Source organism: Sciurus vulgaris (assembly GCF_902686455.1).
Source record: "Sciurus vulgaris genome assembly, chromosome: 3".
NCBI lineage: Eukaryota > Metazoa > Chordata > Mammalia > Rodentia > Sciuridae > Sciurus > Sciurus vulgaris.
Window position 1 is genome coordinate 89,287,035 of NC_136463.1, and position 25,670 is coordinate 89,312,704.

General features: G+C 41.9%; 1 long non-coding RNA gene across 1 annotated transcript; it reads right to left on the minus strand.

Moving 5' to 3' along the window:
• Window positions 1-6,114: 6,114 nt before the first annotated feature.
• LOC306658577 lies at window positions 6,115-24,717 on the minus strand. The gene is made up of 3 exons (XR_013763088.1): window positions 24,593-24,717; window positions 6,892-6,978; window positions 6,115-6,146 (listed from the first exon to the last, which is right to left on the minus strand). It is a non-coding gene; the product is annotated as an uncharacterized lncRNA (long non-coding RNA).
• Between the last annotated feature and the right edge of the window lie 953 nt (window positions 24,718-25,670).

Below are 25,670 nucleotides of genomic sequence, written 5' to 3' on the forward strand. Positions count from 1 at the left end.
AATACAAACTTTTACTGAGACCCAAACCAGTGTGGGGCACTAGGTTTCAGTCATGCTCCTGATAGCTCATCATGTAGCCATATGAGGTCCATGGTCTTATGCCCATCAAAAATCTCAAATGCACATCCTCCCTGAGACTACTAGACTTCTAGGAAGTAGCAGAGACAGGTTTGATATCAGATCAGAATACACCAAAGTCCAGGATTTTTCCTTTTATGAAGAGTCTGTTTCTATAATTTTAGTTTAATGGCTTCTTATTCTTCAGATTCCAATATGCAGCTGAGCTTTAGATAAGGAAGACATGTGTCCCTGTAATATTGTGTGCAAACTGAGTTTTGTAGCTCAGATCATATTTCAAATATCTTAAATTTCATGACAAATCCTTTTTCTACATCAAAGCACCCTTTCATAGAGCAAAAAGCCAGCCCCTAATTTATCTGCAGTTTCATGTGTCAAGTCTCCTGTAAGTGGAACTCACTTTTGCCACTAAAGAAACCACGCTTTGAAAAAAACCACCAAATTCATAGTCTTGCTTTGTTTTCAGTGAGAATCACAAGGCAGAGCCAGGAACTAACCACCAAATCAGCCCTGGGAGAGACTCCAGGGTTCCTGTCTGACACCTGCAGACACCTTCTCTTTAGACTCCAGCCTCTCCTCAGGAACCCAACTCTGTCAGGGTATAAAAGACTTTTGCTCCTAGCTATTCTTGCAACTTCTAAGGGAGGCACATAGAGTCTGGACTGACACGTAGTTGCCCCCTCTCCCAGATCACCTAAACCTCTCAAGTAGAGATAGTTTATGGGGGAAACCAAGGCACATCTCTTAGATGTGGCTCTGAAACTCTGGTTTCTTCGCCCATTAATAACAAGTCTATGGGCAGTCTTTTCTTTCTCTTACCCCATCCTACTTCCTAGGAATAGAATAGGTATATTTGAGGGCATGATAGAGTCCACCCTCCCTTTCTGAATTTGCCTGAATGTTTGAAGTTTGCACAGATCCCTGCATACTGAAATGAACTGAGCCCAGGGTTTCCCAAACAGGGATGCAGTCCTCTTGGATTGGACTTAAATTCTACAGCAGGCTTGTCTTTGTGCTGATTGTCGGTGCCATCTGCCAAATACATCCAGGTCTTCTCCTGAGCACAGGTATAATGGAACTTTCCTAGTCTCTTCAAAATTAGGTAAAGCCATGTGACTTACTTTGGGCAATAAAACATAAGTATGTGTCACTGCTGGGTGCAAACTTTAAGGGCCAGTATGATGGTGTAATAAAATATTGAGATAACCCTGCTGTTGGCCCAGGTCTCAAAGAGACAATGTTGACCAGAGCATCCTCCAACCTCCAGTACACATATGGCAGAGAAGCCCAAGACACCATGAAAGGGAACCTAGAAAAACTCATGAGAAAAGGGAAGGATGGTCAAAGTAGACTTCCCAAGGAAGGCTATGCAGGTGCTGAGCAGGAAGAGAGGGGAGAAGGCCAGGATGAGGCAAAGGGTGGGTGGTATGCAGCAGGGAAAAGGCAGCCCAGGATAGGGAGACAGTGTGGGCAGTTCCAGAGGACAACAATGAGGAGGGATGGAAGGAAGGAGTGCAGTCTTCAGCAAGGCCTGGCATCCAAAGTTTGCTTGCCTGAAAACTTTATCCTGGTAAACTTTGGTGCCACCCCAACTCTGACCAGAGAAGAGGGAGGGGAGAAAAAAAAAACTGATTCAGGGAGATGAGAAAAGAAGAAAGTATATTTAAGAGGAAAGAACCAGAAAAGAATTGAAAGTCTGAGAAAAAGAGAAGATGCACTGGATTAAACATTGACCCCCAAAATGTCAGGTTCTCATCCCTGGAACTTGTAAACATAGTCTTATTTGGAGAAAAGTTCTTGCAGAAAAGATTGAGTCATGGATTTTGATATGAGACAATTACCCTGTGTCATCCCATGGGACCTAAATGTCCTTGTGTATCCAGTTAAGAGAGGTAAAGAGAACACTGCAAGGAGAAAGCCATGTGACCTCAGAGGAGGAGACTGGACTGATGCGGTCATGAGCTGAAGAAGACCTGGTGCCACCAGAAAGGGGAAGAGGCAAGAAGTGCATTCTGTCCAGGGACTCTGGAGGGACCAAGGCCCTGCTAACCCCAATTTTTGACTTCTGGCCTCCAGTACTGAGAGAGGACACATTTCTATTGCTGTAAGCCACTCGGTTTGTGGGTTGGTTACAGCAGCCCTAGGAAACTACCATACTAGATGACAGGATGACGCGTCGCATCCTTCTGTCCAGCGCCCCTTCTTTCCCTCACCTTCGTCCCTCTGAATCTCCTTAGCTCCCTTCCTTGGTATTTGCTACCAACACTCGCCTCTTTCTTTTCCATGCAATCAGGGCCCAAGGGTAAAGTTCCTTGCTAACCCCTTCCCCAGCCCCCTCTTACTCCCCTCTCCCCTCTGTACCAGACACAATTACCATCTTGTAGGCTACTGCTTCACTCAGGTGAATTCCAAGCACTTGGAGGCCAAAAACCTATAACTATCCCCAAGTATTTCATTGAGTACCAGGCTCAATACACAGATTTGAAGGTATAAAAGGTAATTAATAAATGTTTACTAATTAACTAATAATTTGGAACTGGCTATTGTTACTCTCACCAGCAGTTAGTGTGTGTCTGCTGTGGGCAGGCTCTGTGTTAAGCACACCAAATCCAACACAGTAACAGTACTGGCTGCTGTAACTAGTGAGTTTTTATGTGCCAGGTACTGTCCTGTGCCATGATAATGCATTATATTATTTATTCCTCACCACCATATCATCTCCTTTTTATAAATGAATAAACCAGGCTAAGTGACTAGCATGGTGTCAGCCAGCTAGCACACCTCTGATCCAGAGCTCAAGTCTGGATCAGAAAGGCATTCAGAACTATCAACGCTCTTTGTAGGGTCTTGTGGGGAGAAAAAAAATCAAATTTTTCTAGATGGGGTTTCTTCTTTTTTTTTTTTTTTTTTTTTTTTTTTTTTTTTTTTTTTTTTTTTTTTTGGCCAAGGGGATACTGTTTTAAGATACTTCAGTTTCTCAACATTTGGGGTCTTAAACAATGCAAGTCCAGGTTTACCTGCTAGAATGCCTAGACAAATTTTGAGACCTGAAATAAATGTAATTGGCCACTGGGTGGCACCAGAAAAGTGTCTGAGATGCAAAAAGCAACAAGCCAGGGTGGGTTCCAGCTCTGAGGAGTTGTTAATGTGAGCCAGTCCTGCACACACAGGGAGGCAAAGCGCCCAGAAGAAACTGGGTTCAAAGCCAAGGTTCAAAGAAACGGATTAGAAAATATTTCCCTGGGTTTCTAACATTGATAGAAAACGATAACAGATCTGCATACTTGTACTTCAGCCAAAAATTACCATCTTGAGATATGCAGACTACTTAATACCTCTGCTTACCAAGGGAACACAAAAATCCCCGTGGGTGTTCCAAGAAAAGAAAAATTACAGGCACAATCACCAACAGTGGGGATGTCCAAACACCTTAACAAGTCCTTGTTGAAACAGCAGCTCTTAAATGATTCAACTGCCTCCTAGCCAAAACACATAGCAACAGCCATAAATACACTACAATTAACATCACTCACAGAACAAGGGAAACTCTGAAAATATTTCATTTAATATCTCACAGGAGTAATAGATGCTTCCCCATAAATGAGGATATTGTCAAATTATTTATCTAGGGCCAGCTATGAACTCTCCAACTTGTAAATATCTACAGATTGCTAGGTGCTTGGAAGAAGGAACCACAGCTCATTGGGCAAATACATTTATTGAGCTAGCTATAGTGCAAGTCACCATGTCCCACAACACTGCAACTCCGAGTGTGGTCCATGAGCTGCTGACCCTTTAGGAATTGTTTGCTAAACTTCCACCAGGAGAAAAGCACACAAAGTGAGAGTGAGCTGGAAGCTTCTGTAACCCTTTGATATCACCACAGTATCCAAGACTGTGGATCTGTGTAACCAAGCTATAGGCCCAAACTTCCTGTTGAGTCATTTGTGGTGAGAGTTGTGAATAAGTCTTGCACAGTATGTGCTTAATGACCTGAAACTGATAAGAAATTAAATCAAGTTGATCTGCAACCACAGGTAGCTGGGGAAGCACTGTTGTATGAACCCAAGGAGATTACTCCAGCCTGCTCCATCCAGTTCCCCAGCTTTAACAAGGGAAGAACAGGTAGTTAAGGGTGTGGGCTTTGAGGCAGGAAGAACTCAGTCCAATCCCATCTGTTCATTACCAGCCTCAGGCATGATACCTAAACTTTTGGATCTTTAGTTTCCTTAGTACCGAAATGTGGCTACTGATATTAACTTTACAGAGTGGTTGTAAAAATGACATGAAACAAAGTAGGTGTGGTGAGACTGAGCACTTGGAGGGTCTCCACACCTCCTTCTCAATCTCTCTAAATCTCAATGTATCTCTTTTTCCTTCCCCACAGCCCCCTCTTATGCCTCCTTGGAGAGTTTGTTGTTTTTAAGTAACACTGTTCTCCTGAGGACAGAGAAGACATTATCAATACTGTTAGAGTTTGAATCTGGAATGTCCCCAAAGGTGTAAGTGTTGAAGGCTTGGTCCCCAGGACAGCAGTGTTCGGAGGTGAGGCTTTGGGGAAGTGATTGGATCACCAGGGCTCAGACCTCATCAGTGGACTCATCTTTTGATGAATTCATAATTTGATGGCTTTATTTGGAAGTGAGGGAAACAGGAGGTAGGGCCTAGTTGAAGGGAATGGGTCATGGGGATGGGCCCTTAGGGACTCTCTGGCTCTTTCTCTGCTTGTTGGCTCCCATGAGGTGAACAGCTGTGCTTTGTCACAACCTCCCCACCATGATATTCTGCCTCACTACAAGTCCACAGCAATGGGGCCAAGTGACCATAGAATGAAACCTCTGAAACTGAGCCAGAATAAATCTCTCCTCCTTTAGGCTAACCTTCTCAGATACTTAGTCACAGCAACAGAAAGCTAACACAATAGTCTTGGGGGTTCCAGGTTCTGAATGTTCTCAGTCATCAAGTTCTCTTATGAAGAAGATAGTTCTAGATTAATGGACAGTAGAGAGAAAAAAAAGGAATATCTGGAGACAGAAAAGAGGAAGGATTGCTTTTGGACGAATGGACAAAAAGCAGTCTTGAGAGCTTGCAAGGAAGGAAATGAAGGACCTGGAAAGATGAGGCACAAGAGCTAGATGTCCATCCTGGAGGAAGAAGAACGGCCCTCTGAGCTGGAGCTGTTGGGAGCAGCCTGGTGCTATGCTAGGGCCATGGGTGAGCCCACCTCCCCTCAGTGGCCCAAGGAATAATGAACCAATATTCACTCTATCTTCTGGGCTGACCTTGACTTGGGCAGCACTACATACAGTGATCTCCCTGTTCACCTCAGGCCATCCACACACATCACCTTGCTTTCTCTATCTCATTCGTTATTTAGTAAATATTGGACTGTTCTAACACTGACATCTGGCAGTTCACACAAGTCTATGCTTTCTGGGAACTTGCCTTCTACAAGGAATGGGAAAGAAAATGACAAATGCAAGATATCCTACACTCAAACCTGGCATGTTAAACCTTGCTTCAGCACAGAGAGTATGCTTTCAGTGAGTACTCAAGTATATTCTCTGGGGCAGGACTTCTTATGCCAAGACCCAGAAAGAATCCAAGGAAGTTCATGAACTTGAATTGAAAAAGATTATATCTTTATTTTTAGAAGCCTCTAACTAAAATTTAGCATTTCCTCCTAATACAAATGCAGACAGTCACAGAAGATTCTGTGATTTTTTTTAACCAATAGATATTATAGATATTTGTATATCACATTATCATTGTTGCAGATATTTCAAAATTTTAGACCCATCACTACTCCAAACGTATGGTAGCTCTTAGGGATGCCACCAGTCCTTAATATTTAGTGCACTGATAAAGAAGCACAAGCCCCTGCCCATATGGCACACTGCCCATGCCCATAATTCTAGCTATTCAGCAGACTGAGGCAGGAGGATCACAAATTTGAGGCCAGCCTAGGAAATTTGGTAAGACAGTCTCAAAATAAAAAGACTAGGGATATAGCTCAGTGGTAGAGTGTTTACTTACCATGTGTGAAGTCCTGGGATCCACCCCCAGTTCTGGGGGAGAAAAGAGGCACATATATTTGTTATTGTATATTTGTTTCTCAAGATTTTGATAACTATATTTCAATATAATTGATTTACTCCTATGTAGCTTTTATTCATTTATCAATATTATTCTGAAGGCATCCAGGGATTTTACCCAAAATTTGGGATTGAACCCAAAGGGGTTCAAAGCATAGAAAATTAAGAATGACTCCCTAGGATCTGTTGTTAGTTAACATTTGAAGGGTCCTACTCAGAAATTCATCCTCTAGGGCTTATTAGCACAAGAGACTCCATTTCGGTTCTCATACTCCAGAACACTGTGGAATCTTCTCCAAGCTGGCTATCTTGATCAGAGTTAAGGGCTAAAAAGTTAGAATTGGGGATCTTGAGAGCAAATTTTCATTGGTAAAATAAGTTGTGTTCAATGTATAGATAAAGGTTAGCAATATCATATGTACCCTCAGACCCTTGTATGGACAGGAACATGAGAAATTAGAAAGTACAGTAGTCCTCATTGGAGTAAAACTCTAGGCCACCAGTCTGACCTGTGTTCAGATACTTAGAAGAGGATTCCAAGAGTTATCCAAGAATATAACTTAGAGAACTTAGCTAGCTATCTTGCCTCTTTTGTCTAGAATAATATTCATGTCCAGTTGAAGATTCCTTGCAAGGTCTTGGAAAAAACTGAACTGAGACTGGGGCTTTCACAAGCCAATAAAACAAGCATGCACAACTGCTTTTGTGCTCACCTTACCATGCGCTACTCGTGTGCAGCAGAATTTCATCTGAATCCTGCTTCCTTGATGGTATGCTGCCTGATAGCCAGGTGGTGGAAAGGAGACTGGAAAAAATAAATGGAGACCACCCAAATGAGAACACACACAGGGGCAATGTATCCAGAGCTTGACACAGCAAGGGAGCCAGGCACCCTCATGATCTGCTTTTGTCAGAGTCTTAAAGGAAGGCAAGGCATTATAATGGAAAAAAGGAAGACTTTCAGGTGCTCTGACTGATGCTTGTTAGCAGAAGGAAACTGAAGGCAGGCTAACTAGAAGTGGGGCACCCTGTGCGATTGGTTGGGGAGCATATTTGGCTTTCTCTGCTCCTGAGTTGAAAGTGGGGGGAACAAATTGGGCATATTGGCAGTGATTGACCTTTCTGAACTGATGCTGCAGAAGCTGTGGTTTGACTTCTTGTACTGTGTGCTACAAAAGTTGTTGGTCAGAGTTGTATGGTTATATCTGGCCTGTCCATTGTCCACTTGTATATTCAGTCTATCAGGATCCATAGGACGCACATCTATAGCAGTGACAGGGATGTCTGTCAAAAAGACCACCTCAGGTCTGTGGAAGGACCAAAAGGACGGTGCAAGTTTCATCACAATAAGCAGACTTGCACACGTGTATATTGAGCTGTATAAAGGTCTTGGGTACTTTGTAAGGTGGTGTGGAGCCTACTCCCACTTACCTCGAACAGCTGTAATGAGCACATCTTATCCACCTGAACTAATGTGGTTAATGATCACATAGGTAAAATGTCAAATGCATTACATAACACATAGTAAGCACATGGTTAAACATAGCTATTAGTTTTTGTTTTTTTCTTACAAGAGGTAGTATTTTGCCACGAAGGTAGAATCTTTATGAGTGCTTCTCAATCAGGGGCAGTTTCATTCCCAAGAGAACATATGACAATGCCTGGAGACAACTTTTGATTATAAAAACTGAGGCTGACATTTTGCCACATCTAGCAGATGGAGGCCAGGGATGCAGCCAAACATCCTACAATGCATAGGACAGCCCCACAACAAAGTATCATCCAGGACCAAATGCCAATGGGTCAATCCGTGGAGAGAAATGGAGGAAGAAATGGATAAGAAGTTGTGGTGTCCAGACAACACAGGGATTGAGACAGTAGACCCTGGATTAAAAGTGTGATTTGGGGCTGGGCATGTGACTGGGTGGTACAGCATGTGCCTAACCTGCACAAGGTCCTGGGTTCAATCCTCAGATTACAAAAAGTAAAAAAGTCTAACTTGGACCCTGACCTTTCCACTCTCTGGTGACCAAAGGCAAATTACTTAAGTCATCTGAAAGTGGTAGCCCATTCACAGGAATTATTGTGAACTGACATAAGACAGTTTCACCATGCACATTTCTTAGGTTCCTTTGGGTAGATATATAAAGAACACAAGAAGATTGATTGATGTGAGTTGACCAACTCTTCTTCTACAAGCTAGCCACTAGGTTAAGAAGGAATATTTCAAAATTCTGCAACATGTATAGTTACTTATTAACAAGCAAACCTCAAAGTAGTCATAATATCTATTCTGTAAGCCCCATTAGACATTTCATATCTAATCTGTCCCTTGAGTGTCTAAAACTGCATTTTTCTTGAAAGACCCCTGGAAGCAGACCTCTGACTTGCTGAAGGAGGGTTCTAATAATGGTATAGCTGGTGTGAAACACCAAGATGCTCCTTCTTGCTCATGGCTGCACACCAGACAGATTAGGGAGACACCCCCTTGAGTTGTTTCCAGGAATTCAGGTCATAGATATCTCTGAATCTTTATACCCAACTCATGCAAGGGTAGAGATTATTTCTCAAGTATTTTTATCCACTCCAAATAGCTTGACGATCTTCATCTCACCATTGGAAACCCACTTCTAACAGTTGCCATGCTATTTAACAAGCCACTAATTTCACCAATCAAGAAGCATTTCTGACATTCTGAACTAATTGACAATGCATCTGATAATGATAGCAATAGGGTAACAGAAGCCAGCTTCAGGCATCAGGAGAAGGACAATTCCAAGGCTGGCTGATCATTCCTTCAGAGTGCCAGCTACATCTGGACTTCTGCTTCACTGAAATCACACATGGTTCCAAGGTTAAAAGTAATAATCAGCTGGTATGACAGAGCTATTAAACCTACTCCCAGAGATCACATGTACACAACACTTAGCATTATTCCTGGCACTTAGCAAATATGGAGCAAAGGTTGATATTATTATAATTTTTTTTAAAAATAAATCTTCTTCCCACTCCCCAAAGAAAGCAAGCACCTTAAAGTTCATATACACGGAGGAGATTAAAGTCTCAGGAGAAGGCAGGTAGAAAGCACAAGCACAGAGACACTGCTAGAGAGTTCTTACCAAATTTTAGGGGCCTGGGGACACAGTCTGACCAAGAGAAGGTTCACGAAATATGTCGCCTATGGTTTTCCCAGAAGCAGAACTTGAACCACAGTTTTGGAGCAAGTAGCAAGACCCCAGTCAAAGAGTGCAGGCAGCAGGATGGGGAAGGGGAAGAAGTGGAATTCCCTATACCCTTAGCAGTCAGCACGGGTTTGGGACTGGGACTCCATGAGCAGGCCTTAAACTTTTCAGGTTGCTCTGACTCAAGTTCTGCCACAGGGTGAAGAGACTCCGGTGCCCTCAAGCGTCCTCTAAATGTACCCAGAAACCAGGACAGAAACCCAGAGCTGCTAAGAGGAGTACCAGAGGTTCTGGCCAGGACTCCAGCAGTGTGCTCTGTGGTAATCATTACCGCATCTAAATGGGTTTGCCCTTTGAAATCTAGTAAAACCCAAGTACTTCCCTGCTCATGACCCTCCTGACTGACTATGCTGACCCATGCAACTGAGGCCTCTGCTCATGCCACACTGGCTTCCCCACTGTCCTCCAGAATCAGCCAGTACACCCCAGGCTCAGACCTGTGTCTCTCTGCTGGGGGCCTCTTCCTTGAAAACTCTGCTCCCTCCATCCAGACCTTACCCCACATATAACCTTCTCTGAGAGAAATGAGTCATCCTTGTAAAAAGTAGTGCCACTGTCCCTCCTCCCTCTGCCTTCTGCTTTCTACCCTGTACCTCTTTCCTCATTACTCCCTAATACTATATAATACATATTCCATCCCAATTTGTTTATTTTCTGCTTAAAGAAGACCAAAAGGAAAGCTCCATGATGGCAAAAACTTCTGCCTGTCTTGATCACTGTTCCATCTTCAGTGTCTAAGACATACCTGGCAGAGAGTCTAAGTTAATAAATGCAGCTTGAAGGAATATATCGATAAACCCAAAATACACTAAGGCATCAATGCAAGGACCACCTAGATCAGAATTCCTTGGGGTACTTACAGTGTTCGCTGACTGGGAGGGAGATGCCGTATGCAGGATTCCCATATACACTGACCCCCACACAGCTCTGAAGAGGCCTTCAGAGCAGGGTGAGAGAAAAGTGAAAGGAATGGCTGCTTGGCACCCAGAGAGCCTGGGGACTTGGCACCAGTGTTCTCAGCTCTGTCTCTCCCACCAGCTCTCCAGGCTCCAAGTCTGCCTAGAAAGCAGTAAAGCTGTCAGACTTCCAGGGATATCACTGAGCTTAGAGAATGTGGTGGTGCTCTGGGGCAGTCATATCAGACAGGATATCAAAGGACCAGCCCCTGGCTAGCCCTTCTTGATTCTATGTCCCTTGGGAAAGATGGGGACCCAAGACTGGCTTAAGTCAGATTATTTTTAAAATGTATTGTTCCAACTTATTATAAAGTAGATAAATTATACCTAACCTTTTTATAATAAGCATTCTGTAATTTCTCACTAGTTTCATTATCTAATATTTACTCAATATTAAATTCTAATGTTATTTAAGGAGTATTAAATCATTCTTTTGAAACTCATTAACACACGTGTTTGGATTGAAATATGAAGTCAGATTATTTCTGTCATTGAAATTAGAATCGATTTACAGAAAACAAATTGATGGAACCGTCTCTTAAAATGCAGATTCCTGGGATCCATCCCAGAGCCACTGAATCAGAGCCTCTCATGGTAGAGCCATGAAATGTACATCTTTATGAGACCCACCCAAAATTTTGGTACTTCCTCTGATCTTTAAGACTCCCTGCAATATCTGCCCCCAGGATAAGTGGGAACTTTGGAATAATGGACCAGAAGGGGAGTACAGCTGGGCCCCAATCTCCTGAGCTGCAGGAATTTGGTAGGGAATGGCATCATGAAATGCCTACCTCCCTTTCTTTTGGATATTGAAATGACTGCATTTCTCTTTGGCCAAGAATACCCAGCCTTTACGTGGCTCAGCGGTTGAGTTGTCCCGAGTTCAATTCCCACTACCAAAAAAGAAAAGAGTACTCAGCTTTCAGAGGCCTACTGATGTGGGGCAGAGGATAAACCAACTATGTGGAGGAAGACATTCTTGACTTCACAAAGAAAAGAAAGGTGGAAGGGAGATAGGAGGCAAACTATAGGATCATAAAATAATGCAGCTTAATAACTAAGAATGATGACCAGTTGTGTGTGTGTGTTTTTTTATTTTTTATATTTATTTATTTATTTATTGCAGTGCTGGGGATCAAACTCAGGGCCTTGTGCTTACAAGGCAAGCACTCTACCAGCTGAGCTATCTCCCCAGCCCTGTGTTGGTTTTTATTTTAAATCACATTGTAGAAAGAGTAAAGAAACAAAATTTCTTTGAAAGTGAGCAGCTCAAGAGGCAGATGCAGAGAGCATTTCTGTGGAGCTGGATTTGAGTATAGATTCCACTACTCATTTGCTGTGTCTCTGGAATAATCATCTCACTTTTCTGGCCTGAGATTCTTCCTTATCTTTGCCTTTCCCCTTGACATTTGGGAGGACATTTAGACAGTGCAGTCCGCCATACAAGTGAAAGTTCCCACCATAGACAATCATGCCCAAACCCGCACATCTAAAGGATGGAGCACAACCAGCCTACCCCAGACCCTCGGCCCTCTATCTATACCTCATCTCTTGGCCACACCAAGGTCATGACCACTAAGATATTGGACTTTTCTCTCTACTGTCTGGACCAGTCTTTCTCTTCATCTCCATGTTGAACTTGCTATCTTTTTTCCCTAAAACATTATTTTGATCTCCACATGCTGTCTATGTCATTCAGAACTCAGTTTCCCTATCACCTCTTGGGCGTCTTTCCCAGGCCTCTTTATCCAGTACTGCTCCCTCCTCTCCCACCCAGCCACTCCCTCTTACTATCTTCTTTGTCTTATCACTTAGTTCTTAGCACTCTCTGAAGTCATCTGATTTGTCTATTTATTCATGAATTTATTGTCCACACCTTTATTGTCATAAGAGTTCTTTGGGGGCAGGAGTCTTCTTTTTTTATGAGCACATTCCTTGAAACAGATGTAAGAATTCATAGAACAAATGGGAGAATGTTCCTGCTGTGTAGCATTGCCTCTTGGTCTACTTGTTCTCTGTTCCACTCAGTTCTTCTCTCCTTTGACTCTTGGTGATTTTGTCTCCACCCTTCTCCCAGCCCCCATTCCTTCCTCTAGACCCCTGACCATGGCTGTCAGTTTTCCCTGGATAGCACTAAGAGGAAGGCTTTAGGCCCTTCCTTTCCTTCTGGTGGATACTGTATTGAGTTGAAAAAATCTGGCCTGGGCAGGAATCCTTGAAGACAACCAATCTCTCTCTAGAGACACTAATGAGTTATTATGCAGACGCCTTTTCCTTCTCATCAAAGAGGATCTTCTGACCACCCAGTTGGGGAAGGAAGAAGAGAGAAAAACCCCACCCTCTGCACTACGTAATAAGCATTGGCAGTGGTGGATGGGAGCCCAATGTGAAAAGCCCTCCAGGGAACTACAAAAAGGAAAATAAGATGACGCTTAGACAAGTAAACAAAAAACTGGCAGACCTTGGATCAGGGCTGCAAGCTGTGGCAAATCTCAGGAGGAGGCACTGCCATATCTTAAGTAAACATCTCTGCTCAAGGGAGGGCTCACTTGATTTCAGAATTAGAGTAAATGTTTACTTAGCTTCATTACTTGCCAAACACCTTGCTCAGATATTTTCTTGCATTACTTCCTTTAATCCTCCCAACAGTCTTTCTTTGCTACCCTGTTCTTATTATCATGAGAACTAGATTGCTAACACCCATGGGACCGGGAACCCATGGTTTTTGTTTGTCATTATTCGTTTTTTTTTGTTGTTGTTCTTTTGTTTTTTTGTTTTTGTTTTTTTTTTTTTTTTTATAAGGCAGGGTTCTCAGTTTTTTTTTTTTTTTTAATTGTAAACAAATGGGACACATGTTGTTTCTCTGTTTGTACATGGCGTAAAGGCATACCATTTGTGTAATCATAAATTTACATAGAGCAATGTTGTTTGATTCATTCTGTTATTTTTTCCCTTCCCCCCACCCCTCCCACCCCTCTTTACCCTCTATACAGTAGTTCCTTCCTCCATACTTGCCCCCCTCCCTAACCCTAACTCTAACCCTTCCCTCCCCCCCATTATGTGTCATCCTCCACTTATCAGCGATATCATTCATCCTTTGGCTTTTTGAGATCGGCCTATCTCACTTAGCATGATATTCTCCAATTTCATCCATTTGCCTGCAAATGTCATAATTTTATCATTCTTTATGGCTGAGTAATATTCCATTGTATATATATACCACAGTTTCTTTATCCACTCATCAATTGAAGGGCATCTAGGTTGGTTCCACAGTCTGGCTATTGTGAATTGAGCAGCTATGAACATTGATGTGGCTGTATCTCTGTAGTATGCAGATTTTAAGTCCTTTGGGTATAGGCCAAGGAGTGGGATAGCTGGGTCAAATGGTGGTTCCATTCCAAGTTTTCTAAGGAATCTCCACACTGCTTTCCAGAGTGGCTGCACTAATTTGCAGCCCCACCAGCAGTGTATGAGTGTACCTTTCTCCCCACATCCTCGCCAATACCTGTTGTTGCTCGTATTCTTGATAATCGCCATTCTAATTGGGGTGAGATGGAATCTTAGGGTGGTTTTGATTTGCATTTCTCTTATTACTAGAGATGTTGAACACTTTTCCATATGTTTGTTGATTGCTTGTAGATCTTCTTCTGTGAAGTGTCTATTCATTTCCTTAGCCCATTTGTCCACTGGATTATTTGAATTCTTGGAGTAAAGTTTTTTGAGTTCTTTATAGATTCTGGAGATTAGTGCTCTATCTGAAGTATGATTGGCAAAGATATTCTCCCACTCTGTAGGCTCTTTCTTCGCATTGCTGATAGTTTCCTTTGCTGAGAGAAAGCTTTTTAGTTTGAATCTATCCCAGTGGTTGATTCTAGCTTTTATTTCTTGTGCTATGGGAGTCCTGTTAAGGAAGTCTGGTCCTAGACCAACAAGGTGAAGATTTGGACCTACTTTTTCTTCTATAATCTGCAGGGTCTCTGGTCTGATTCCGAGGTCCTTAATCCATTTTGAGTTTAGTTTCGTGCATGGTGAGAGATATGGGTTTAGTTTCATTCTGTTGCATATGGATTTCCAATTCTCCCAGCACCATTTGTTGAAGAGGCTATCTTTTCTCCATTGCATATTTTTGGCCCCTTTGTCTAGTATGAGAAAATTATATTTGTTTGGGTTTGTGTCCGTGTCCTCTATTCTGTACCATTGATCTACCTTTCTATTTTGGTACCAATACCATGCCGTTTTTGTTACTATTGCTTTGTAGTAGAGTTGAAGATCTGGTATTGCAATACCCCCTGTTTCACTCTTCCTGCTAAGGATTGCTTTAGCTATTCTGGGTTTCTTATTCTTCCAGATGAATTTCATAATTGCTTGCTCTATTTCTGTAAGGTACACAATTGGGATTTTAATTGGAATTGCATTGAATTTGTATAGCACTTTAGGTAGTATGGCCATTTTGACAATATTAATTCTTCCTATCCAAGAACATGGAAGATCTTTCCATCTTCTAAGGTGTTCTTTAATTTCTTTCTTTAGTGTTGTATAGTTCTCATTGTAGAGGTCTTTCACCTCTTTTGTGAGATTGATTCCCACGTATTTTATTTTTTTTGAGGCTATTGTGAATGGGGTAGTTTTCCTAATTTCTCTTTCTGAAGATTCATCACTTATGTATAAAAATGCGTTGGATTTAAGGGCATTGATCTTGTAACCTGCTACTTTACTGAAATCACTGATGAGTTCTAAGAGTTTCCTGGTGGAATTTCCAGGTTCCTCTAAATATATAATCATGTCATCAGCGAAGAGGGATAGTTTGAGTTCTTCTTTTCCAATTCGTATCCCTTTAATTTCTTTGGTTTGTCTAATTGCTCTGGCCAGAGTCTCAAGAACGATGTTGAATAGAAGTGGTGAAAGAGGGCATCCTGCCTTGTTCCAGTTTTTAGGGGGAATGCTTTCAGTTTTTCTCCATTTAGAATGATATTAGCCATGGGCTTAGCATAAATGACCTTTACAATGTTAAGGAATGTTCCCACTATCCCTATTTTTTCTAGTGTTTTGAGCATGAAGGGGTGCTGCATTTTATCAAATGCTTTTTCTGCATCTATTGAAATAATCATGTGATTCTTGACTTTAAGTCTATTAATATGGTGAATTACGTTTATTGATTTCCTGATGTTGAACCAACCTTGCATCCCTGGGATGAAACCCACTTGATCATGGTGCACTATCTTTTTAATATGTTTTTGTATGCGATTTGCTAAAATTTTGTTGAGAATTTTTGCGTCGATGTTCATTAAGGATATTGGTCTGAAATTTTCTTTCCTTGATGAGTCTCTGTCTGGTTTAGGTATCAGTGTGATATTGGCTTCATAGAATGAGTTTGGGAGGGTTCCCTCCTCTTCTATTTTATGGAATACTTTGAGAAGTATTGGAATGAGCTCTTCCTTAAAGGTTTTGTAGAACTCGGCTGAGAACCCATCTGGTCCTGGACTTTTCTTTGTTGGTAGGCTTTTGATGACTTCTTCTATTTCAGTACTTGAAATTGGTCTATTTAAATTGTTTATGTCCTCCTCATTCAGTTAAGGCAATTCATATGTCTCTAGAAACCTGTTGATGTCTTCGAAATTTTCTATTTTGTTGGAGTATAGATTTTCAAAATAGCTTCTAATTATGTTTTGTATTTCCATCCTGTCTGTAGTGATATTTCCTTGTTCATTCCGAATTTTAGTGATTTGGGTTTTCTCTCGTCTTCTCTTTGTTAGTGTGGCTAAAGGTTTATCAATTTTGTTTATTTTTTCAAAGAACCAACTATTTATTTTGTCAATTTTTTGTATTGTTTCTTTTGTTTCAATTTCATTGATTTCAGCTCTCAGTTTAACTATTTCCTGTCTTCTACTACTTTTGGTGCTGGTCTGTTCTTCTTTTTCTAGGGCTTTGAGCTGTAGTGTTAGGTTGTTTATTTGTTGAGTTTTACTTCTTTTATTAAATGCGCTCCATGAAATAAATTTCCCTCTAAGTACTGCTTTCATAGTGTCCCAGAGATTTTGATATGATGTTTCTTTGTTCTAATTTACCTCTAAGAATTTTTTAATTTCCTTCCTAATATCTTCTGTTATCCATTCATCATATAATAGCATATTGTTTAATCTCCAGATGTTGGAATAGTTTCTTTGTTTTACTCGTTCATTTATTTCTAACTTCAATCCATTATGATCTGATAGAATACATGCTAGTGTCTCTATCTTCTTGTATTTGCTAACATTAGCTTTGTGGCATAATATATGGTCTATTTTAGAGAAGGATCCATGTGCTCCTGAGAAGAAAGTGTATTCACTCTTGGTTGGATGGTATATTCTATAAATGTCCGTTAAGTCTAAATTATTGATTGTGTTATTGAGATCTATGGTTTCTTTGTTCAATTTTTGTCTGGAAGATCTGTCCAGTGGTGAGAGCGGCGTGTTAAAATCACCTAGTATTATTGTGTTATGGTCTATTTGGTTTCTGAAATTGAGAAGGATTTCTTTGACATACGTAGATGAGCCACTGTTTGGGGCATAGATGTTTATGATTGTTATATCTTGCTGATTTATGCTTCCCTTAAGCAGTATGAAATGACCTTCTTTATCCCTTCTGACTAACTTTGGCTTGAAGTCCACATTATCGGAAATGAGGATGGATACTCCAGCTTTTTTGCTGAGTCCATGTGCATGGTATGTTTTTCCCCATCCTTTCACCTTTAATCTATGGGTATCTTTTTCTATGAGGTGAGTCTCTTGCAGGCAACATATTGTTGGATCTTTCTTTTTAATCCAGTCTGCCAGTCTATGTCTTTTGATTGATGAATTCAGGCCATTAACATTCAGGGTTATTATAGAGAAATAATTTGGTTTCCCGGTCATTTGGTTCATTTTTAAAATTTTGTTTATTTATTTGTTTGACACAACTTGTTTCCTCCTTTATTTGACAATTCCTTTAGGATAATTCCTCCCTTTGCTGATTTGCTTCTTTGTTTTTCATCTCTTCCTCATGGAATATTTTGCTGAGAATGTTCTGTAATGCTGGCTTTCTTTTTGTAAATTCTTTTAGCTTTTGTTTATCATGGAAGGATTTTATTTCATCGTCAAAGTTGAAGGTAAGTTTTGCTGGGTATAAGATTCTTGGTTGGCATCCATTTTCTTTCAGGGCTTGAAAAATGTTGTTCCAGGACCTTCTAGCTTTTAGAGTCTGGATTGAAAAATCTGCTGATATGCGTATTGGTTTCCCCCTGAATGTAATTTGGTTCTTTTCTCTCACAGCCTTTAAAATTCTGTCTTTATTTTGTATGTTAGGTATTTTCATTATAATGTGCCTTGGTGTGGGTCTGTTGTAATTTTGTGTATTTGGAGTCCTATAAGCCTCTTGAACTTGATTTTCCATTTCATTCTTCAGATTTGGGAAATTTTCTGATATTATTTCATTGAATAGGTTGTTCATTCCTTTGGCTTGTTTCTCTAGACCTTCCTCAATTCCAATAATTCTTAAATTTGGCCTTTTCATGATATCCCATAGTTCTTGTAGATTCTGTTCATGATTTCTTCCCATCTTCTCTGTTTGTTCAACTTTGTTTTCAAGGTTAAATATTTTGTCTTCAATGTCTGAGGTTCTGTCTTCCAGGTGTTCTATTCTATTGGATATGCTTTCTATGGAGTTCTTAATTTGGTTTATTGTTTCCTTCATGTCAAGGATTTCTGTTTGGTTTTTTTTCAATATCTCTAACTCTTTATTGAAATGATCTTTTGCTTCCTGTATTTGCTCTTTTAACTGTCGATTGGTGCGATCATTCAATGCTTGCATTTGCTCTTTCATCTCATCGTTTGCTTCTCTGATCATTTTAATTATGTACATTCTGAACTCCTTTTCTGTCATTTCTTCTGCCATGCTGTCATTGGGTTTTATTGATGTAACATCTAGATTTGTTTGCATCATTTTCTTTCCTTGTTTTCTCATATTGTTCAGGTATCAGTGGACCGCTGAGATATTGCAGATTTCCTCTGTTGATTTACAATGTCCCTGAAGATTTCTATATATATCCCCTCTTAGCCTTCAGTAGGCTGAAGTCTTGGAGGAAGTTGATAATGCGGTGTTCCACAAGGAAGCTGCCTCTCTAGGAGTGGTGGCCTTCAGGTGGGGTATATTTCCTGCTAGTGGGCAGAGGTGCCTCCACTTGTTGACCAATGGTCATCCAAAGGGGACCTAGGCTGTGGGCTGAGGCAAGGCCTGTTTGGGCCTGTGTCTCTGGTTTTACCGTCCTTGTGGGGAAACCTCACCCGGCAGGGAAGACTCACCCAGTGGGGAGGTCTCGCTGGTCAGTTTCCTCCTAGAGGTTCCCCTCAATTTACAGCTACTGCCTGGGCTGGGCTGCCTTCCTCTGCAAAGTTTCCAGGGGCCCGGCCCTACCTCCTGGGCCTGGGAGCCTCACCCTTCGCAGATGAATCTCCTTAGGCTGCCCCTCCTCAGAGAATTTGCCCACAGGCCTGGAACCTTCGCTCCGCCCTAAGCCTGTCTCTGTGCGGCTCTTCCACCCAGAAGCCTCCTAGATCCTGGGACCCTGCTCTGCACCTAATCGCCTGGCTGCGTGGTCCCTCCTCTGAGCAGCCACCTGTGGCCCCGAACAATCGCTCTGAGTCCCAGAGACCCGCCACAGGCCTCTTCCTCCAGACAGCCGCCCAGTATGCCGGTGCGGTCACTAGGAGTCCAAGAAACTCACTTCGTGCCTCCTCCTCCCACCAACCACCCGTAGCCCTGGGCAATCAATCACTCCGAGTCGAAGTGACCCTCCCCGTTCCTCCTCCTTCTCCAGATAACCCCCCGGGTGTTCAGGAGCAGTCCCTCTGAGTGGCTCTGAATCCACGTGACCCGCTGCACGGGTCCTCTGGGCACCGCCCGGAGCTCAGGTGCGGCCACTCAAGACCAAGCGTCCCACCATGCTTCTCCTCCAGGCAGCCCCCCTGTGTTCAGGAGCTGTCACTTTAAGACCAAACAACTCACCACTCGCCTTCCCCTCTGAGCAGCCGCCTGGAGCGCTAATGCAGTCACTGCGAGTCCAAAGGACCCGCCGCGCTCCTCCTCCTCCTTCTCCTACTCCTCCGGGCAGGCCCCGGGGTTCAGAAGTGGTCAGAGTCCAAACAGCTCACCACGCAGCCCCTTCTCTGGCAACCGCCTGTAGCTCTGGTGTAGTCACCCGAATCCAAGCGGCCGCGCTCCTCTTCCTCCTCCTCGTCCTCAGGGCAGGCCCCGGGGTTCAGAAGCATCGTTCTGAGTCCAAACAGCTCGCCGCGCAGCTTCTCCTCTGGCAACCGCCTGTAGCTCTGGTGCAGTCTCTCCGAATCCAAGTGGCCACGCTCCTCTCCTCCTCCTCAGGGCAGGCCCCGGTGTCCTGAGTCCACACAGTTCTCCTCGCCACTCTTCCCCTGGGCAGTCGCCGGAGCCCCAGTGGCTGCTCCGAGTCCCAGCGCTGTGCCGAGCGGCCTCCTCTACAGCGCTCCCAGCTGTCCGAGTTCACTGCTCCAGCGGGGGGAGGGGCGTCTCGCTGGCAGTTCTACTTCACAAAGTTTCCTGCGTTCCGGGACCCCCGTCCCATCCGGGATGCCCCCCCAGGGGGTGAGAGTCACCCGGCTGCTTTGAGTTGGTCCCAAGCGTCTCAATATCTCCTCTTTTGAATCCTGAGTCCTGGAGCAACATGAAATGCAGCCACCCTCAGGCCGCCATCTTGAAAACCTGTCATTATTCTTATGCCTTTTTTTTTTTTTCTTTTTTTTTTTTTCTTTTTTTTTTTGTCCACATAGCACAACCCAGAATATAATACGGGGAGGAAAACACCAACATTGGTTGATTAAGCTCTTCCTCTACCTTGGAGTTTTCCTCCTTTCTGAAAATATTCTCCTCCCTTAGCTTCTGCAACTGCAACAACTAGAGAGTTTACTCTTTGGCCCTTCCTTTTGAATCTTCTGTGAGGAATGCCCCTTCCACCTTTCTTTGATGACCATCATTACTCCCTATCTTAAAGCAATATAGCTTGGTGGTTAAGCAAATGAACTTCTGGAAATGAGACCCATGTTTGAATTCAGGTGCTACCACGAATGAGCTAGATGACATTGGGGCAAGTTAATCTCTTTGCATCTTTTCCTATCAGTGAAGTGGATTTAATAGTAGCCAATCCTAGAATCATTTTAAGAGTTATTGTAAAATTAGAGTATACAGAGTTGTAGGGCTAGGGTGTAGCTGAGTGGCAGAGTGCTTGCCTAGCATGCATGAGGCCCTGGGTTCAACCCCAGTACCACAAAGCAAAAACACAAAAAGTTGTTGTCAATCAGAAAGAGTTAATAATCATAAAAAGTTAAATTGTATTTAAAACACATACTGCTTAACCTACAAAGGGAAGTCAAACTGGAGAGAATATTTGGGGAAGAAGATGAGTGTTGGCAAATGATAGCTGGTAAGGCTTTGGGTTTTAAGAAAAAAAAAAATGGATGTGGCTAACTTAAAAACATGAAGATTAGCCTAAAGATAATGGGTCACTAACTGATTCAAATGGAAATTGGAGTGCTCAACTTCAGGAAAGATGGACAGAACTCAGCTGCTGAAATGTGTAACAAGCATTGTTCTAGGTGTTGCCGCTGGTTGCATTCCATCCTATTCTGGTCTCAGTTCACTTAAAAAACAAATTTCAGGAGAGAAAATTTGGGTCATGTCTTCTCTTTGAGGGGAAAAAGGAGTAAGAATTGGATTAATAGTCCCATCAAGATTGTATGAAATGGAGTTGGAGTAAAAATCTGCATGCTTCCTATTACCACTGTAACAAATTTCCACATAGTCTTTGGCTTAAAGCAACACAAATTATTCCACAGTTCTGAAGGTCAGAAGCCCAGGAGCACTCTCAGTAAGCTAAAAATCAAGGCAAAGCTGTGTTCCTGCTGTTGAAAACCACAGTTGCTCATAAAAATCACAAATGACTGTCCCATCAACTCTGCCTTATAAAGGCACCCAGCTATCGAGTGATATCCCATCATATGCACACTCAAGAGACCATGGATTGCACACACCAGCTATGTGTCTAAGAGGTACGCTTTACTAAAGTGAGACCAGATAGGTAAGGGGATCGCAGGATAGCTCAGCAGCAAAGGTGTTTAGGAGACCATCTAGGAAACAATGAGTAAAAGAGAGGAGAAGAGGAGGAAAATGGGATCCTGGGAATGGGGTGTTCAGAAAGGTGGAGAATTCTGAGATATATTTTGAAGGATGAACGTTAGTTCCTAATGTTAATACACATAAACCCAGGAAAACTAAATGTTTCTAGATAAAAGATGAATACTAATACCTAAACCACAGCTGAGTTCCAGAAATGCAAGGAATTAAATCCAGGCAGAATCAATCATGTAATCAGTCAGTCGGGCCACCTTGACTTGCTTTGGCGACTTTGAGGACTTAGGCAATGCACCTGGACCCCATTTCTAAGCTAGCTACATCTTGAAATTCCTTCTTAACTTAGGATTCCTAGTGAATTCTCAGAATCTGTTTGCTAAAAATGCCTTAAAGGAGTAGATATATGTGGAGTTGCAGGGAGGAAAAATAGTTATAATATTGTGGAGATAGTACAGTAGCTGGATTCACCAATCAGCCAGTTGCCCTGGGCTTATTAGCCTCTTTTTAATCTTACACTGCAATATAGAGCTGCAGGATGGTATGAAATGTGAAGAAGGGAGGGGGGAGGAAGCATGATTAAAGCGAGCACGAAATGGAAAGGGAGCAAGTGGGAAGCAGTCCATGAACTCCAGCTGGCTGGCAAAGATTGATCGTGGTACCATTTGCTCTTAGATTCAGGGAGGTGGTGTTATGGAGGCTCCTTACTCCCTCGACATTCCTTTTTCATCAGTTCTAGTGTTGGCCCAGCCTGGAGTAAACCAAGCGTGGAAACTTAGGCTGTGCAAAGACTTTGAAGAAGAAAAAAAAAAACCTTTTATTGAATCCATGTACAAATTTTTTAAGTCAGGTTTTACAGAAGGACTTGTAATGGTAGCATTTCCTGTTGTTTGGGTAGTTCCTGCTCTATGTGCAATGTGTTTGTTTCCCTTGTGTTTTTTACTAATTTAGGAAATCTGACTTCCTTTAGGATATGAGTTTAGTTCACCTATACCATTACACTAACCCCCACCTCCAATAGAGTTGTATTGCAATTTTTATCTTTTTTATTATTTGTCACTTTAAATAATATGTTTAAGTAGAATTTTGTGCGAGGCCATGGATTTGGACTGGAGCCCTCACTCGGCCCAACAGCCTAAACCTATATAAATTTTAATTATACTGAGTGTCAGGCAGTTGCAAGAGGCCCTATAACAAATTAAATAATTATGCCATAAACAATGAATGCATTAAGTTATAACCAATGGACTGGCTGATGAGCTTAGCTACAGTCAATATTGTTTTATCTCACCTCCACTTTTCTATAAATGCTGTCTGATCAACTTGTTGGTTGGAATTCTCAGAACCTGCTCTGGTTCTGGAGCTGCCTGATGCTTGAATTGTTTTTGTTATGCTCATATCAGCTCACTTGACAGAACTGGCCTAAGAATGGTTTCATGTGTAAATAAATTTAAGACATCCTGGGTAAATAAAATAGAACAAATTTCTCTGCAATGTAGCATCTCAGAGGCTTTGATGTATGAATACATGCTGTGAAGCCTCAAAGGGACGAAATGTGTAGTGTTTCCCAAACTTTTGATCAGAGAAATGCATTTGATAGTGGTTTTTTTCCCACAGAACATATACTCACAATTTAGGGAAATGCTTGTAAAAAGGAAGAGAAGGCAGTCTCCTGTTTGTTGTGATGCCACGAGCACCAAAATTCTTTTACTAAAACACAGCATGCTTTGAGCACTTGCAGCCTGCTTTTACTGTTTACTGTACTGGGTGTTTGCACACGCAGCCCTGTTTGTACTGACAGCACCTGTTCACCTTACAAAGAAGATGAAGGTGCAGAAGCATAGAAATGAAAAATAGTTTGTTCCACTTCCCACACTAGTTTGGTGGTAGAGTCAAGATTCAAATCACTCTGGAGCTCCATAACCACACTCTATTAGAGAGACCTGTGAGAAACGAGAGCAGTACAGAAGGACTTTTTCAAGTCATTAGGCATTTTAACTAGGTTCAGCCATGTCTTTGATCATGACATCTCTATGTCTGTATATTGATCTACATGATTATATTTCAGCTCTGTCAGACAGTGGAGTTGACAAAGATGCTGGTCAATTCAACCCAACCAATCAAGATTGCTTTACTACTGACTGTATCCCAGGGAATACGGTTGCTAGTTTAAGCAGATAAAAATATAAGAATCCCAGATTAAAATTTCAGATTAATAATATTTTTAAATATAAGAATGTCCCATGCTACATTGGAGACGTTTTTACAGGAAAATATTAGTCATCATTTATCTGAATTTTTGACTTAAGTGGGCATCCTGCCTTTAGCTGGCAACCTTGCAAGTGAAAAGGGAGCTCAAAACACAAGATAAAGTAGAATGGCAGGGAGGCTCGGGACCTGGTACAGTACAGAGGTACCCTGTCTGAGCTTCCCAATGGGTATGGTGGCAGAGGATGAAGGTAGACCTAAACATATTGATTCCACCAGTCCTCTGTGTGGCTGAGAGAAATTGGAGTGGTGGAGCATAAATACAGGCACCTTATTCCACAAGCAGCCTCTTCCATGACTCCTGGAAGGGTGGGTCAAGCGGCAAGGTCCAATGGCGGGCCTGTAGTTCTCACAGGTGGCACCCAAAGTAGTCATTCCACCTGGATGTCTACATCAGCAGCCAGCTGCAAAGTGGCATTCAGCCACCCATCATGGACATGGCATCCATGAGCCCACCTTGAGAGGCCCAAAGAGTAGAGTCCACAACCTAAGATTCATCTTGCTGGGGTGAAGGTAGAGTTTTTGGCAGACACAGCTCTAGGCAGTAACCTCAAGTCTCTTCTCAATTTTTTAAATGGACAAATAAAAAGTGTATACATTTATAGTTTGCAACATGGAGTTTTAATATATGCACACATTGTAGAATAGCTAAACCAAGCTAATTAACATGTGTTACCTGGTATATTTACCACTTTTAGTGGTCAGAATGCTATCTTATTGTTTTGTGCTGGGCTTCTCTAACAGAATACCTAAAACCAGGTATCTTATAAAGAATAGAACTTACCTTCTCACAGTTCTGGAGACTGCCAAGGTCAAGATCAAGGGGCCGTCAGTTTCAGTTGTCTGCTGAAGGCTGCTTTCCTCTTCCAAGATGGCACCCAGATTCTACATCCTCACCAGGCAGAAGAACTGCATGTAGACAAGAACCCTATGAAGTCTCTTTTTAAAAGTTTTGCCCAGGGAGAGGCCCTCATGTCCGATTCATCTCTTAAAGGGCCCACCTCTTGATACCACCACATTGGCAACACCTGAATTTCACACAAACCACAACATGTGAAATCTACTCTCAGCTATTTTTAAATATATACTATGTTGCTATTAACTGACTCACTATGTTGTACCATAGATCTCTTGAACTTATTTCTCCTAAGAGAAATTTTGAATTTTTTAAAGTATTTTTTAGTTGTCAATGGACATTCATTTATTTATATGCAGTGTTGAGAATCAAACCCAGTGCCTCACACATGCTCTACCTCTGAATCACAACCCCTATACTTTGATCAACATGTCCCTACTTCTTCACCCCTAAGCCTCTGCTGACATCTCTTCTACTCTTGCTTCTGTGAGTCTGATTATTTCAGATTCCACATGTAAGGGAAATCGTTTTTTCTTTCTTTGTCTTGCTCATTTCACTTACCTCTAGGTTCATCCACATTGTTGAATGACAAGATTTCTTTCTTTTTATTAATGTTGAAGAGTATTCCATGTGTGTACACCATAGTTTGTTTACCCAGTTCATCCATTGATGATTACAAGTATATTCCATGGCTAGACAATTCTGTACAATGGGGCAATAAAACCTGGGCATGAGGTACACCTTTGACATACTGATTTTCTAACAGCAAATCTATATTTCATATATATCAGATAATGTCAACTTGTGGCTGATGGACTCTTTCTAGCAATCCAGTTAATTTTCAGTGACTGCTTTGCCATTTATGTTCTGAAATTAGAGTTCTATTGTTATTTTCAAGTACTTGATATGCATAAGGGAATATACATTTGAATTCTGTTTGCATTTTACAAACTGAAATTTAACAAAGTATTTGCCAATTAAAGAAATTGCTATTAAAATCTTTAAA